A 17,038-nucleotide genomic window follows, 5' to 3' on the forward strand; every position below is an offset into this window, starting at 1 on the left:
TTGTTGGAAGCATTTCCCCTCCGTATCCCCTTCACCGACATAAATCTCCTTGTTTAGCTCTTGTGGGGCAGACCAGGCAATGAAATTAAAAACATATTTTCTGCTCATTCTGGTCGGGCAGAGTCGGGATTTAGATTCAATTAAACTGTCAACGGGACTGGGACTCAGTGTAACCACAAACAAGCCACACTTCTCCGCCTTCCTGCTCACCTGTCAGCATTCACCTGGCAGACAGGACACTTGCAATGTTTGTCATGTTGAACAGGAGGCATTAAATTCGAATTAGCAGGCGGAGCAGGCAAGAAGTCCCCGCCTTTCTCTTATAGCTTTGGAAAAATTCAATTCTAACACCCCACAAGATTTATAGGTATCGGTAGAGAAGAAGGAGAACCTTTCAAGGGTCCTAAACCACGTCCAAAAACCACAAAGGTCGTTGACTTTGTGGCAAGTGCCTGATGGGAGGCCAGGCGGCTGTCGAAGGACAACAAAGTGAAAATTAGGCCGCGAGGATTCCGCAGAAGGCGACCGCAATGTCTGTCAAGGGAAAGGACGACCGAGGACGGCAATTTTCAAAGGGATTCGAGGGATTTGAGGGACACGGAGGCAGGACACGGAACATGGACACCTGTGGCTTTTGGCGCGGCAATAAATCAATTTGCTCTGACGTCTTGACATTGTGTCTAATGGAAGGAGCGAAGGAGCAGCGGGGGGTATTTGTCCAATTGAACTTTACCTAGTTCGTGATGTTTGTCCTGGGATTTCGGTTTGACTTTTCTCTGTTTGTCAATCATTTGCACCGTTTGAAAGCGATTTTCCTCAGAGAAACATTCAAAAGGTTTAAATTTAATTTTTGCACTGCTAAAAGAACTGATTCCTAAGGATCCCTTATAGGAAACTCCCCTCCATTCACCAAGTGGTGACCCACAACAAAACCAATGAAAAAGCGTTCTCGTTTCGGTCAAAAGCTGTCAATTTCAATGACCTTTCCCCTCACTTTTCAGACTGACACTGTCGGTATCGCATTTCGGTTTCAGTTTGGGTAAACGAAAAATCTCCAACCAGAGTCTGGCGACCAAATGGTTTATTTTGGCCAAAGTCAGACAAAATTGGGAGGTACTTGGCCCCCGTCTGACCCCTTCCTCATTAATAAAGCGCTTTAAAGTCATCCCACTTACTGGGATCTCCGATTTGAATTTGAGTCTCCCAGAGGACGGATCCGATGCCAATGAATGCCAACAGCAGGCAGAATGAAGTACACACTCGGCATTAGCCGCTCTCGATTTATGACCCCCACTTGACCACTCTGACCACTCGGTCTCCACGAGCTCCTCTGTTTTGCATCCCCTTCCCCGGAATGTTTGCACTGGCGAGTCCTTTGTCCGCAGTCGCAGTCGCAGTTGGCCAGCTGAATCATCCGCTCCTGGTTGCCAGTGCATTTCGGACATGTAATGAGCCGCAGCGGGTCTTGAACTTTGAATAGACCCCGCACATCAGCTCTCCCATCAATGCAGATTCTGCAATTGACATTTATCGCTGCCGGCCGAGTGCCAGACAATGCCGAGGGTTAAGGTGGGTCGAGAGGGCCAAACGGGTGGGCGGACTCTTTCAGGGAACTTAACAACTCATTAACACGCTCCGGACAACAATTGCTGTCACTGCCATTGGCAATTGGAGCGCTTAAAACGTTGTAATTCACTTGTATCGCACAATTATTCCCTTATTTGTTGGATAACGAAAGCCGGATGAAGGTAAAAGCGCGACCCTTGTCAGTTAAATTTAATCGGAAGTGGGTGGGGGTACTTCCTAATGGGTTGAATAATCCTTTGCAACTGCTGCCCAATGAGGCCGAAACAAGAGGTAATCACTCCATTGTCTTGGCAATTCAATTGATTGTGGGGGCTCAATATTCTGGCTGGGAAATAAAGGAAGCATTAGGTTATTAGAGAGATTGTAAAACCATAGCCCACTTGGCGTAAGACAGATTAAATCATTAGAAAGGAGAACAATCGAACTTAAGCGTTACTCAGTTTTGGTTGCCCGAAAGCTGTTTAAGTTCTTCACTCGTTGCCAGCAAAATTCCCTTTTAAAGTCAGGTCTTCATATTCGGCCCTTGTCATGCTGTTTCTCGATCCAAGATCCACATGTGCACTTTGCCCCTGGCCCAGGACATCCCAATCCGTTCTGACACGGCTCCAGTTGGGCTCACCTCTGCACCTCACTCCAAGTGGCCATCTCTCCTCCGACCTCGACAATTTTTGAATAACTAATGAAGGTGCCAGTTAACGGGAAAACAGGAGCACGGGCAGCATCAGGATGGCGATGGCAACAATAAAACAATGACTGGAGGACACGAGGAATGCGTTGAGGGTCGAGTATAAAAAAGGCCTGGCCTGAATATGAAATTCGGATTCGGATTTCGACCGACTGTCGACATTCATCTTGCCAACTGTCTGTCTGGCATTAGGAGTCTGGAGTCCTCTGTCCGCCGTCCAGGACTTATGCATCATTGTCAAAATATTAACAGCTGGCACATTCCAAGTAGTGTCCTTACCCTCCTCTTCCCCTTTCCCTTCCATCATGTGAGCACTTAAGCCTCGAGGCTGGTTCAGATGATGATGAAAAATAGAAATGGAATTTAAGTATTTCGAGATACATTTTATGGGCAAACAAATTTATAAACGACCAGATGGACGGCGGGCAAATAGGTCAAATCCTTTCTGATTCAGACTTGTTTTCGTCAAGAAGTTTGCCTTCCTTCAACCTCTGAGTTGCTCCTGCATCTGGAGTACATAAATCTAGGAGGCGGAAGGTCTGCGACTAAAGAGGATATTTACGCATTTGCATGGGCATGTGCAAAGCTGCTTAAGTGAGAGCATAAATAATAACAGATATTTATAAACTCTGAAAGGACGTGGGACTGAAAATCAGAGCATTTTCTCCAACTCTGTAGAAAACTCATTAGACTGAGGAAAATGGATGGAATCTTTTAAGAGACAAAAAACGGACTTGAACTCCGACTTCTTCTACTCTTGATTAAAGTTAAACTGAGTGCAGTGTCAGTGGCAAGAATCCATCTGAATATCGATTTCATTCAGTGAAGTGCAACAGGCAGGAGTTAAGGGGATTTATTGGGTGGTAAAAGGGGGCATTGGATGACTTTCGTCTGTTCATGTGAATTGCAAAGGGGAATGGGCATTGCTAGACAAATTTGCTTTTGAGTAAATTAAAAACAAACAACGAAATCAAATATTAATGTTCCGAAACGCGTCTCAACAAAATTCTGTCGGATCAGTAACAAAATAAAGAGCTGAAATCAGAGGAAAAAGTGCAGAGTAAACAGAGCAATTTAGAAAAATCATTCGGAATTTTTTTAACGCGTGTAAATAACGTTAAAAAAGTGACACTTATTCACACACTCGCAAATGAAGAAACACTCCCTCGAAATTTTTCCAAATTGAGTCGTCCACATTTCCATTTTCATGCCTTGTCCCTTATTTTTCCGTTCTTGTTAGTCTGCGACGAGGCTGAAAATAAAATCCTTTCGGGTATTCAAATGTTATTTTTGGCGCAACATTTGTGGAATTCTACCCACTTTCCCCCTGGAAACTTGAAACCGGGGAAAACCGTATGAAATGCGGAAGTATTTGTTGCTTGTTGTCACTGAATTTGGGAATGGGGAACCGCAGACACAAAAAACGCCTTCAGACTTTTCCGTTTTTAGGAACTGGGTTTATTTGGAAGAAGATTCCTTTTGCTCAGCATCCGGGTTAATTTGCCCCTCGGCCTTGGAGGCCACTTGAGTGCTTCTTGATTGATGGAAGTCCTAGGGAGGAGGGGAAACACCACTTTCCCTATTGCAGCTCCTAATTTCATTGTTCATTTATGGCCAACGTGCACCTGGTAAGTGGCAGGTAAGTCGCCCTGCAACCTCCATCAAATATATACACTTTGGGATCGGACATAATTCGACGATTTCTGGCGCGGAGACCTCAACAATAATTTCGATTACGGAATTTGTGGACCCAATTTCGGGCTGCCGCAGATGCAATTAAATGTTAATCGAGTGTGTTTGTGTATTGTGGGCGGAAGGTGGTTAAATGACACGCCCCCACATCTGAATACTTGAGTGAGATAATCGAAAGGGGAGCAGGATATTGACCCCTGCATCTTAAAGGGACGCAGGAGTGTAACTCGCGTCAGAGGCGTAATTAATTGTAAATAATTGTGCATGTGTCACTTGAAATTTATTTATTTTCCAAAGACAACACCAAACAACAAAAGGAACAATGGGAACATGAGGAAATAAAGTTTAAATTGATTTCTACTAAGGTCAGATTAAAGTAACCCAACTCATTTGTATGCAGAGCACTCAAAGAATGGTCAATATGGGGGACCTCTCAAGATGACCCTTATCTCGAGTTTCCTTTTCGAAAGAGGACTTATTAGTAGCATATTGCGTATACGCCACCTTGTCTGCTATAGTTGTAATTGCCAGCTGCGAGATGCGGTCTCAACTTGTTTCCCGATATTTGCATGTCAAACGCGTGCTAATTTTAAATTACTGCGACACTTCAACTTCGCCTCCTCGTTTTATTCCAGCAGCTCAAACGCATTATTTATGACTTGTACGCTTTCTGCGTCATTTTATAAACATTTTCCAAACATGTTCACCGACCTCGGGAAAGTTGTCGGAGCCTGCAGCAGTATATAAAATGTATAAAAATAAAAAGCGGGCGACTTTATGTTTTATTTATGAGCCACGCACAAAAAGTTAGCACGGGACTCCACAATGCGTGTCGCCTTTTAATGTGACCAGATCAGGGGAAGTTCTAACCAGGAACTCGGGGGGATAAAATGACGCTACAAAGTGGAGGTTAGTGTGGCCCATTCGATCGATAAAAGATGTGCAGATGCCTCATTATCCCTCAAGTGCCTACCATATGTTTTAGCGAAAGGGTCAAGGGTTAAGCACTGCCTCAAGTCAAGTTCCCCGAGCAACTTTAGCTTACCGCAAACCACAAATCGCCGTTTAAATATTAATACATCAATCCACTTAATATGCGAGTTTATGCCATCGAATGATGTAATAAATATAAAAGGAGCTCCCGCAGACACTCGTATAAAGATGATGTCCATATGCGAATGTTGTAAATCCTTCCTCAGCTCCATTTGCAATGTCTGTGGGAATGAAAATGGGATGGACTCCCAACCCACTTTATGATGAGTTTTTCCCTGGTTGCGTGATGGATGCATGAGCACACACCCCGTAAAGAGACCACAAAGAGATTTTTAATTTAAGTTACAAGTCAGACTTCAGTAATTTTTTATTTTACTTCATCTGACCTTTTTCCTTTGTCCACTTAGACCTGAAAATCTAGTTAAAGTGCAGTCTAGTGAATTATGTTTCTTATGTCCTACCTCAATAAGTTTTATTTGGGGTCCCAGTGCCAAATACTCGCTCTCTTCGCATTTGTGTTGCCTTCTAATTTGTGACATTTGCTTGGCCAATGAAATTTAAGATTTTTTTCTTCCTTTCCTGTCTGCTCTTTTGGCTTTTTTCTCTGAACGCACAAAATATGTGTGTTTTGGCCTAAATTATTATCAACAACAATAATGTTTTGATGCCGCGAGAGTTAAGCTCTCCGCTTTTATTAATTCTCAGGCATGCGCATGAAAACTCTTATACAAAGTGGAAAACTCAACGAATATAAACCCGAATGAAAAATATTTCTCTGCCAATGAAGTTTAGTTTGTTTCGAACCACGAAACAAATCAGTAAAACCTAAAAGAGTTTTTTTTAAATTTTTTTACAGCACAAATATCTTGCCAAAAGCCGAAATTTAAAAAAAAGAGGAATTCAGAAATCATTTTTTTAATACTACTATATAAATAAAGTTTCATATTCTTTAAAACTTTTTTTTACAAAATTTAGAACAAAAATTATTTGCATTTGTTTTTGTTTATAAACTTGTTTTATACTATTTTGAGAGGTTAAACTTGCCAATGATAATACATATTTATATATGATTTCATTAATCATATTTCTTCGTCTTTAAAGATAAATTTCGTCGCCTTTAAAGTTGCCAATGATGGCCAAAAGAAAAGCAATATAAAATTTAAGGAAAATTCAACACGCCTAATAAAAATTTCAAGAGACCAAACAGAGTCTGCCAGCCAGGCTGACACTTATTTTCATCCTGCTCCGCAGTCAGTTTTCCCGCATTTCCCAACCCCGTTCGGTGCTCCAACTTCTGCTACTCTGTTATAGTTGGCGGCAGCTCGTTGCCATAATTTACTCAACTGTTGTCTCAGTTGCATGAAAACTGAATTTAATGCATTTGCCAAGGCACTTTTCAACTTGGCCATCTTTCTTCTCTGCGTTTCGGTTTGCTGTGGAAAGGTTTTTCCATTGCGGGACTGTAGGAAATGACATCCATCGCGCCATATTCTTCCGCAGCAGAGCTACCTTTTGAATAATTTACATTTTGCGCTCGAGCATTGTCTGGAGATTTCGTTGTCGTGGCATCAGCTTTCCATCTATCTATCTTCCTAGCCATTCACCTTTTTCTGCGGCGGAGAGTTCGGGGGAAGTGCAAATAAAAGTTAATTGGTAACCCAAGCACTTTCCGATTTCAAAATCCGCTTACGTCCGGAAAATCGATTTGATTCCGTTGGTCAAAAGAGCGTGGAGAATTGCGGGCTGGTAATTATATTTCAACTAATTTGCACTTTATCTCGTCTGCTTTGGTATTAATTTAAAGATCAAATTTATGACACTTTCAGACAATTTAAATTGAAATGCATGATATCTTTATTATGTTTATTTTACATGCTCGTTGGTATGCAGTTTTATGGCTATATTGCTCCTTTAAATATCCCCTTTCAATTAAATATATAGCAGCTCGACGAAAAAAGCTTCGCATAACTTCATCAATGCTGTTCAATCAGGCACACGTGGCAAAAAACCCACGAAATTCTTTCGGTAGCTGCAAAAATATCTATCCATCAATCTTGGCCAAAGAACAACAACGGCATCCGCGCTAAAAAATAAAGAGTAGAGCTTCATGAGAATCCAGAATAAAGGATGCCTGAATTATTTGTTAATAAAAATAGAAGAGGACTATTGTGTTTATTATTGGATGCACAAAAAAATGTATGCAATTATTTATTGACAGTGCTTGATGAAGCTGTATTAAGCATTAAAACATCAGCAATAAAATAAAATACAAAAATTGTGAATATTTCAACGAGCTTAATTCACATGTATGAATTTGTCTTTAAAGTTTTAAACCAGAAAATATTCCAAAGCGTTAAGGGAGAGAGATAATAAAATACCTTATTTAATTTGTTCAATTTACTTAACCAGAGCTTAGCAATCAGTAATGAATATTAAAATGCCATCTCTTTATTGAAAAGGCAAAAATAAAGTAAGAGTTCATAAAGTAAAATTTTTTCCTGGAATTCGCATACGCATTGTCCATAAACAACTCTTTAAAATGTGACAACAAGCCATGAAAAGGGGCTTTTTAAATTGCTTCTTTGTCACATTTCATAAATAGAACAATATCACATGAATTATGCGATAAATTTGCATATTTTTTGTGCTTCCATCTCGCTTGCTCGCTTCCTCAGTGCGCCATCTCTCTCGCTCTGCAAGTATTTTGATGGTTTCTCCGCCATGATGATGGTTCAACTTGTCCTTATTGCCAATCTATATGCAAGCCTTTTTGCCATCATCATCATTGTGAGCCCAGTTGGACCCTGTCCCTTTAAGCCCGGCCTCCTTTATTCTATTTTTTCTTTATTTTTGACTGCCAACAGTTCGCTCGCTATGCGTTTTGACTTTTAGTGCTTTTTATATTTTTTGATAAAGTGTTGCCAATTTAACCGCCAGCCATTTGCAGTCGCCCATACACACAAACACACATTGCCACACACTGAGTCAGCCGCTGAGGCAGCCTTTCTGTTTGATTGCCTCGTGCCCCATTCGGGGGTTTCCCCGTTTTCCGCTCCTTTTTCCTTTTCTGCCTCCACCGCCATTTATGGTTTTTATTTTAGTTGAATGGATGTGGAAGGAACCGCAAGGGCACAAGAAAATGTGGCTACTTCTGGGGAGCTTTTTATACTCTTCCTCAACAGCGATATCCTAAACTCAAAAAGAAAATATGTAATGGGTTATTTTTTTCTGCTTCTCAATAAAAATGCAATTAAACAATTAAATTGTATATATTTTTTAAAAAAGCCTATCCAATATTTTTACCCACTTTAAACTTTTTTTAAGAAGTGAGTTTTGTTTTACTACTTTGTTTATGTTTTCGATTTCCTGTACCAAAGTAAAAGAGCTGAATAGCTGAAATTTTTAAAGGGTAGACCATCCATTTTTTTAAGGCATGTTTATTGTATTGCTATTCATGACCTTTTTGCGGCTTTAACCAAATAAATGAAAAGAAAGGTCCTATAATAAGCCATTGATAATGTAGCCAGAGTCAATAATTGACTGATACAAGTTTCTAGAAGAATTCGTCTTGAAGACAGACTTCACAGCGAATAACTCATCATGCCCTCTCCTCCTCCTTGGGTAATCTTCATTTGTGTTTTATCATTCGTGAAATTGAAAGCGCCCGAAACAAAGTGGAAACAACTTGGACAGGTGTAATTATGGCCAAACTTGGCAGGCTCTGCGTCAATATCTTCAATTAAACTTTCGCTCCAGCATAATTAATTTGGAATAACAGCGTAGGCTTGCCAGGTAGCTTATATACCAGGTAGGTTACTTTAAGTTGTGGGCGGCTTTAAATACTGTGCTTAACTTTCGCTCGATGACCTCCCACAAATACCTTGGCTAAATCAATTTGTACGCTTTTAATTAAATTCAAATCAATAGAGGGAGAGGTTTCGGGCGAGAGGTTCCTGTTGAGTGAAACGCATGCTATTTGATTTTAGGAATTAGTGTGAGGCTAATGAGATTGTGGGGTAAACTTGACTATTTAAGATTAAGGTGGGAAAAGAATTTTATGATTCTTCAAGTTATCAAACACATTACTAAATTAAGAATGGTAAACAAAAAGCTCGTAAGCTCGGCATTAACTAATATTTAATGTTTGTCAACTAAAACAATTAGTAAAAACGCCAGCTCTCTAAATTAAACATTTCACACAAGCGATGAGCAAACAAAAACGAAACAATTTGTTTACAATACAGGACTATTTAACAATTTTCCAAGCAAATCACTTCAGTGGCTCAGCAAATAGATCGCTATTTCTGATGGTGGCCATATGTAAACAGAGCAAAATAGAGGCAGCAAAAAGCCTTGGTCAAATATCCGTCCAAAACTCCGATGGCAAATGCAGTCGGATCGAAATGTGTGAGACGAACGCTGCCGGGTGAAAAACGGTGTAGCGCGGGGAAATTGGAAAACAGGAGGTGGGAATTGGGGCCGCTATTCTGTACGGAAATTGGAAATTTCACACTTGATGATGGCCCACAAATTGGTCAACAGCCGTTGCGTCGCACAAACGCAAACAGAGCCAACTGAGAACAACAGGCTGTCAGCCACTGGCATTAGTTTCTAACGCCTGCCACGAACGGCACAAAAAGAAAATAAAATTGACTGGTTGTCACATGGCGACTGGATTCTATTCTATATCGCTAACAGACAATTGGTACAGAAAAAGGTATCCTGACATTTTGCGGTTGCCGATTGTGATGCTTTGGCCAACGGCCATACGGAATCAATGGCAGTCGTCGACCAGAGCGTCCGAAACCAGAACCCAATATCCTTTGTCACTGGCTTTGATTTCCCTGTACGTTTTTCTGGCATCTCCGCTTTTGCGGCGTTTTCTGTAAAAATTCTAGCTGCGGTTCTGGGGAAGCGTTAAATAAAACAATTGATAACAAATTGCTCATTACATACATTCCTTTTAAACAATTTTCAAAAATTAAAACTAAATAATTTGATTATTAAAAATTGTATACTTTACTTTGCTGAATTTATATAGGTAGGGGAGAAGTGGGGGTTGTGGGCATGGGTCGGTTGTGGGCACCCCTACGTATATCTTCACAAAATGAAGATTGAATTTTTTTGGTAATGTCATTCGCAAGCAATTACCCTATGTATGATTTGTGCTAAATATCAAAGTTAACGAACGCGTTTGCTTTTTGAAATTAACGAATTGGTTTTTCTTGTGCTTGGAAAAGGTGGTGAAACTTTATTCAAAGATTTTCAATAGTGTATCAATTAAAGTGAATCGATTAAAAAGGTAAGTGTAATGCATTTTTATTTAGTCAAAGCAATATACTAAATGGAACAATATCGATTTGAACCAAAAAATTTATGCAAACACATTTTTTAATTACTTCTTAAAATGCCTGCGAAAGTTGGTTGTGGGCACCAAAATTGGGTGGGTTGTGGGCACCCGTTTTTTTTTTGGCAAATTTTTTTATTACCTACAATTTCTTGTAAAATTGTTTTCAAAATTTGTTTGGAACCCTCTAGAACATTCTTGTAGAAATCTTAGGCTCTTGGAAAAGGATCCTCTCCCGCTGAGAGGGATTATCACTAAGATTTTCACACTTTATTCTTCATTTTTCGGCTTCCAGAATATTCGTAAGATATAGATTATCACTAAGAATTCCACGCTTTATTCTTTATATTTCGGCTTTCAGAATATTCGTGAAATAAATAAATTGTCATTTTGTTGATATTGGTTGCGGTTTTTTTTTTCCATATTATTCCATTTGCAGCATTTTTCCCAGGGTGCCCACAACCCCCAAAAAAAAAATTTAGCTAAAAATTACGATTTTACAAAAGTCCATATGAAATTTTTTCGCATGACAAAGTCAAGTATGTTTCTTCATAACTAGTTAGCTTAGGTCTCTAGCTTTACACAGATACCCATATGTCCAAATAATATGCACTAGTTCGGTAATTATAAGCCAAAAACAAAACTATGCCCACAACCCCCACATCTCCCCTATATATATATAAAATACTTCTATAACTACATTACAAAAGGCTGCCTGTAATTTAACTTTAAAAAGTTAATCTTTTTGTGCAACAAAATATACATTTACCTTTGGAATTCTACCTCCAAAAAAACGAATTAAAATCAATGAATATAAATAAGCCTGTCTCAGACTTGTCTGGCACACTTTTCCAAATATGTCATAAAATTATGCAGCTAACCACAGAAAGCCAGGCCATTTGGCTTGCGTAAATAAATATTTATAACCTTTTAAATTTCGATCTGTGGGACAAGGTCCGTGTCGGAGCAGACGTTCCCTAATTTACTTAAAATAGAATGGAACACGAGCCCTGCTGGTGGGCATGTAAATTCTTTTTCAACTTTATTTCAATTCAACATTTAAATTCAATTTAGGCAGCCCACACAAACACACAGACAGGCGGAGCGAGTGGGGCATGCATATGGCGGCTTTAACTTAATCTGATTGTAATGCGATACACTTTACAGTTTGCAGATACAAATCAGCACCCACATCTCAGCTGCCATCCCGTCGTGTATCCTTTGCACCCTCACACACAAACACACACACATACATACACACTGAAACAGGCACACAGACAAGGACGAGAGGTCCTCCATCAACGCAGCTGTTGCTTCCATTGTTGTTGTTCCGGTTGTTGTTGCTGGTGTTGCTGTCGTTGTTGTTGTTGTTCTACAGCTTGTGGGGGTTTCGAGGATTCGCGCGTACAAATCAAATAAATTATCTGAGGATTTACAGTAATAAAGTAGTAGATAAAGCAAACCAAGCCGAAGCGGTAGCATAAAACAAGTGCTGCACTAAGAAAAAAATTGCAAATAGAACTTCCAACTTTTAAGAAATTATAAAGTTCTTATTTTCTTATGAGGCATTTTTTTAAAGTCTTATGAAATGTAATCAAATAGTCATTAAACACAAAATTCTTAAGCCGCTCCAACTCAGATTATTTCTTGCATATGTACTTTTAATTGGTACATATTTAAAAGTGAAATTTACTTGCTTTAATCTATTTATTCATGTTTGTATTTCCAACCCCAAATTATTCAGCGTAAAACCAAAAATCGTAAAGCTTTTGATATCCTATTCTGTCCTTTTGAGTATCCCTGTTTTAAGCTCATATACACCCTTTCTAATTAAATCAAATCCATTTTCGTTAGTGTAAAAGCGAACCGTCTTAAGGTCCCGGAAAATGGAAATTCAGTTCAGGGTTCACTAAGCCCACAATGAGTTGTTAATGGGGTGGAGGTCTAAGCAGAAGTGTTGCAGAAATGTGTGGAGTGCGTACTACTATACTCTGTGATAACATCATTTGATTCGCTTACTCAATACCTCTGCCAACTCGACATTTTCGGGCCTTATCAAACCCTGTCCAGCCAGAGAAAAAGGCCCGCCGAAATGAAGAACGGGAAAAAAGTCATCTTTATTTCGGCCAACTTAATGACAATGACCGACAATTGCTGTTGAATGTACGAGTTTCGGGCTTTTCGGTGGCCAACGGCAGCCACCCCCCAAAGTTATTCGCTGTCTGGCATCAAATGTCTTTATCTTTACGCCGCTTAAAGTCAAATACAGCCACTCAGAGAGTCAACAAACGTGTTTAGCAAACACCAACACACAGATTCGGGAATATCAGCCAAACAGCGGCGAATGTAAATGCCGTAATGGAGATTGTGTTTGGGAAATACTCGCGCTGCGTCAACAGTATTTATTTTATTGACATTCCCACCGCCACCACCACCGCCCTTCGTCGCAATGAAAACAGACAGACAATGAAAAGCTATTTTCTGTTTTTCGGCGACAAACCAACCGACCTGACAAAGTCAAAAGATCTGGGGCAATCAAGAGACGGGGTTTTCCCGGCGAAAATGAGCGCGTAAAAGTTTATGAGCCGGCCATCATCATCATCGTGATCCTGGCGCAAGGAGCATTCAAGTGATTTGCCTGTATTTTGGGCCATCAAAAGTTTTCAACTTGCATTAGAGAAAACTTGAAAACCCAGCAGAGAGCATCTCCCCGGTGACCATGGCCAAAAACCGAGACCGGGTCCAAAGAGATTAAAACAAAACGAATGCCGCTCAAACGGCGGCCAACTTGTCAAAGTCAATGGCAGGCAGCTTGGAGTTTGAGGACTAAATAATACAATAAGTGTGCCGCTTCTGCTGGACGAATGATAGCCTCCCAGGCTTCCAGGCTCCCAGGACATTTGTGTGGTGCAGGCCAGGAATCGGAAATGAATGGCATTTGTTTTGGCCAACCTCCTGGGAAACGTGGGCCCAGCTCTCGACCATTTTCCCCCTCACAGAAGAAATACAATTTGCTGGTCTAATCAATGCTCAAGCACTCAAGACAACCAAATAGGATTAAAATAAATGCGTTGAGACGCTTGAAAATTATCCTTCTTAGCTAATTAAGTATGAAATATATATACATATAATATTTCTGGGGATGAATTTATTTTCATTTAAGAGTATTGTGAATATTTAACAATAACTAATGGTCCAACTTACTTGATTTTTGATATGCGTTAATGAAAAAATATGTTAACAATTATTAATCCTTTTTGCATTCGTTTACATATATGAATTTATACATATAACATACGTTTTGATAATAAAACGTACAATAAAGATTAAAACTAAATATTATTATATTAAGCTATAGTTAAATTTGTCATAATGTTTTTGTTATAAGTCTATATTACCAGTTTTGTTTTTTGAATTGCTAGCTTAAGAAATAAAATAACAAAAAAAAGTTCAAAAAATTGTTTTAAGAAAATAAATTTAAAAAAGTCATAAAGTGAAATTGAAGATTGCAAAAATAAATTCGATAAAAACACACCTAAAAGTTATTTTCGCAAACCAGATTTTGTCGCCTGCAGTCTTTTTCGACCAGGATATTTTCCTAAACCCACCTCAACCTTAACCTCGATCCTTTTGTGGGTGTTCACATCTGGCTTATGTATATATCATGCAATATCCTGTTGAATATTTAAATTTGTGTAGACAATTTCCGTAGCGAGTGCCTTTGACAATGGAATCATTAAGACAAGATAAACCGAAATTCCGGGGCCATCATTCCAAGTTAACCAAACTAACGATAATAATGCCTGAGTGAACTTGGTCCAAAGGTTGTTGGCTCCGACCAAGACCAAGGAGCTAGGACCGATTGGACTGCATTTCATTTTGGCCCCGTAATTGCGGCTTCAGTTCAGTTGAACATAATTTATCAGGCAACAGGCAGTCAGTCGTCGTCAGACACACGCCGCAACAAATTGACAATTAAATAGACTGAGGAGCGAGTGCCGAGCGGCGTGGCGAGAAAACTTGATTAAAATTTGCCAGGGTGACGGGGCAACGAAGTCCGAGGGTTCAGGGGTTCGGGGTTCGAGGGGTTGGGTTTCCGGGCCAGTCACGTGCGTCAGAGGCAGCTGTTGCACACTGTGGTCATCCCTTTCAGCCACCACCACGCTGCCCCTCGAATAGCAGCCAATATATGGCACTCCCGACTTGGCCACGTACGTGACCAACTGCAAAGCTGTCAAAAGTTGTGAAAATTAAAAAATAAAGTCGAACAAATATGCGACCAAGACACAAGAAGCTGCAGCGGAAAAAACCAATGTATGCGGTGTCCAGTCAAAGGACGATGTCTTCGTAGCCGTAAGTCCTTAAATAGTTCTGAGTAAAGTTTTCAACTATTGATTGGATGATAATGACACTCTTTGACACTCAATCAATAATATGATATAATGTCCTCATATAAAGACTTAGTTACACTATGCAAATAGCAATGCCTGAAAATTTTTTGCTCAATTTTTTATGTGTGTTCAGTTACAGCTTTAAAAACCAGTGAATTTTTGTTTTATTTAGCCAGCAAACTATGTTTGACTGGCTCAATGATATATTTTCAGTTTAAGCTGAAAAAAGGATACAATTAATCTGTTCTGAAAGTGAAGGCTAATAACAAAAGCCAAATACGATTCATAAAGTTGTCACTCATTTCCACTATCCACACTTTCCTCTTAAATAGTGCTTGCCTGACAGTTTTCCTGACCACAAAGTCCATGGAAAAACTTAAATGATGTTATTGCCCTAGCCTGTGCAAAAACATAAAAATAAAAGTGGACAGCAGGGTTTCAACGCGCTTGTTGTCACAGCAGCCACATCAATGGGTCCCCACACAATGCAACATTTTTAGAAATGCCAAAAACAGAGCCACACACTCAGACGCACTCGATGTTTCCAAACCCCCATCCTCTGGTGTCATACAGCCATCAAAGTCAGTTCGCGAACAATGTACGATGTAATTTTTATGCAACAAACACAAATTTCTCTGGGGTGCACTATGTAAAACTGACAGATGACTCTGCTCCCTGCAACCCCGATTCAGTTCGCAAAAAAAAACCAAACACAAAGAAAACATATAGAAAGTGGGAAGCAGAGCTGTATGTAAATCTCCGATGCATCAACTATAAGAGTGTGGAGCTGGTAGACCAAAAATTGTAAGCTGTAATTTGTGGCTAAAACTGTTTATTGCACAAAAAAATGAAAAAAAAATGGACTGAAAACTTGCTTTGAAAAGTTGAACTCTAACTAGAATTTGAAAGGAAGGGGAAGTTGTGATTTTATAATGATTTTTGTTGCCGATGAACTTTGACAACTTTGAATTGTCTGGGGCTTAAAGAGAGCCAACATGATGGATATGTTCATATCAACATAAAATAACTGAAATGCCTTTTATTTAAAAAAGATTGTAGTTAAATATAATATAAACTCTTTATTATCAAATCAATCAACTTTAAAAAGGTAGCCATTTACAACCCAGATTATCTTAAACCTTCACATATCTTGTGTTACATTTTAATATGGGTATTTAATTATACCGTTTTGCACAACTTTATCCAAGTCAAACTCATTAACGCCCTCCTACTTTTTATCCATTTTCACTCGGAAAGTTGTACACATGTAGAAAATCTCAGGCAAAAAGGAAGACCTTTACACAGATTTTACCCAGCCCGCACAGAATGTAAGCCGAAAGAACTTCAACCAAAGATTTCTATCCGCCTGCCCAAACTTCCTGCCGCAATCCCCCGCAATCCAGCACTTCATTCAGAGCCTGGGCAAAGCTAACCAAAGTGTTGCACTTACTGCATTTAAATGAAATTAAACATATTTCCTGCAGCGACAAAGCCAGAATTAATTTGTTGAATGCGTTCTCAGAAGGGCCAGGGGCGTAGTCAACGGGGGCTCCGCGTATTTGTAAGATGAAAGTTTTGCGCTCCAAGCTTATCTTAAGTGTGCTCCACGCTTTTGCACTCAACTATTTTTGCGATGTGGATGAGAGGCTGCCTGTAGGCAAAACTTTGCCGACAAATGTGGTTTCCGGTTCTGTCTCGCTCGCTTCGAATTTCCCTCCCCATCTGCCTTTCACCCTACTTATAAATATATATGTGTATATAATATATATGTGGCTGCAAGTGGCGTCTGAATCTTCGTCTCGCCATGGCATAATTTTCGCGCTTTTGTGCGCATAATTTAAATGACTTTTGAAAAGTTTCTCGAGTGGCGCAAAGCAGGCATTTCAGATAAGAGTGCAAGGTGTCTCCGGCCCGGTTTTGTCCTCACCGGAGTCCCCGACCCCCCGTCGACAAGCCCTGTAATTATGATAATGTTAGTGTGCCCAAGTGGTTACCCCTCGAAATGTGTGAGGAACTTTGGGAATGCTACAGAAATATTGCGTATACGCAGTGGGCTTGCTACCGAAACGTTTTGTCGGCCTCAGTGTTGTCATGTATATTGTTTTTCCTTCTTCTCAACTTACTTTGGAGTAGCTAATATTTATTTATTAGAAAAAATATGCTCCTTACGCTACTTCAGTTATTATTTGTATATTTAGGCTAGCATAGTATAGCATAGTATTCTAGCAAAAGTTCTACCTTTCGCATCACTATTAATCCCGTTCTCCTTTGATAAAGTTACTTTGCAGTTGATGGGGAGTTCAGGAGGTGCGTGTCGAGGCTAATTGCTGAACGTCAACGCTC

The sequence above is a fragment of the Drosophila ficusphila genome, unplaced genomic scaffold, assembly GCF_018152265.1.
Source record: "Drosophila ficusphila isolate 14025-0441.05 unplaced genomic scaffold, ASM1815226v1 contig_106, whole genome shotgun sequence".
Classification (NCBI taxonomy): Eukaryota; Metazoa; Arthropoda; class Insecta; order Diptera; family Drosophilidae; genus Drosophila; species Drosophila ficusphila.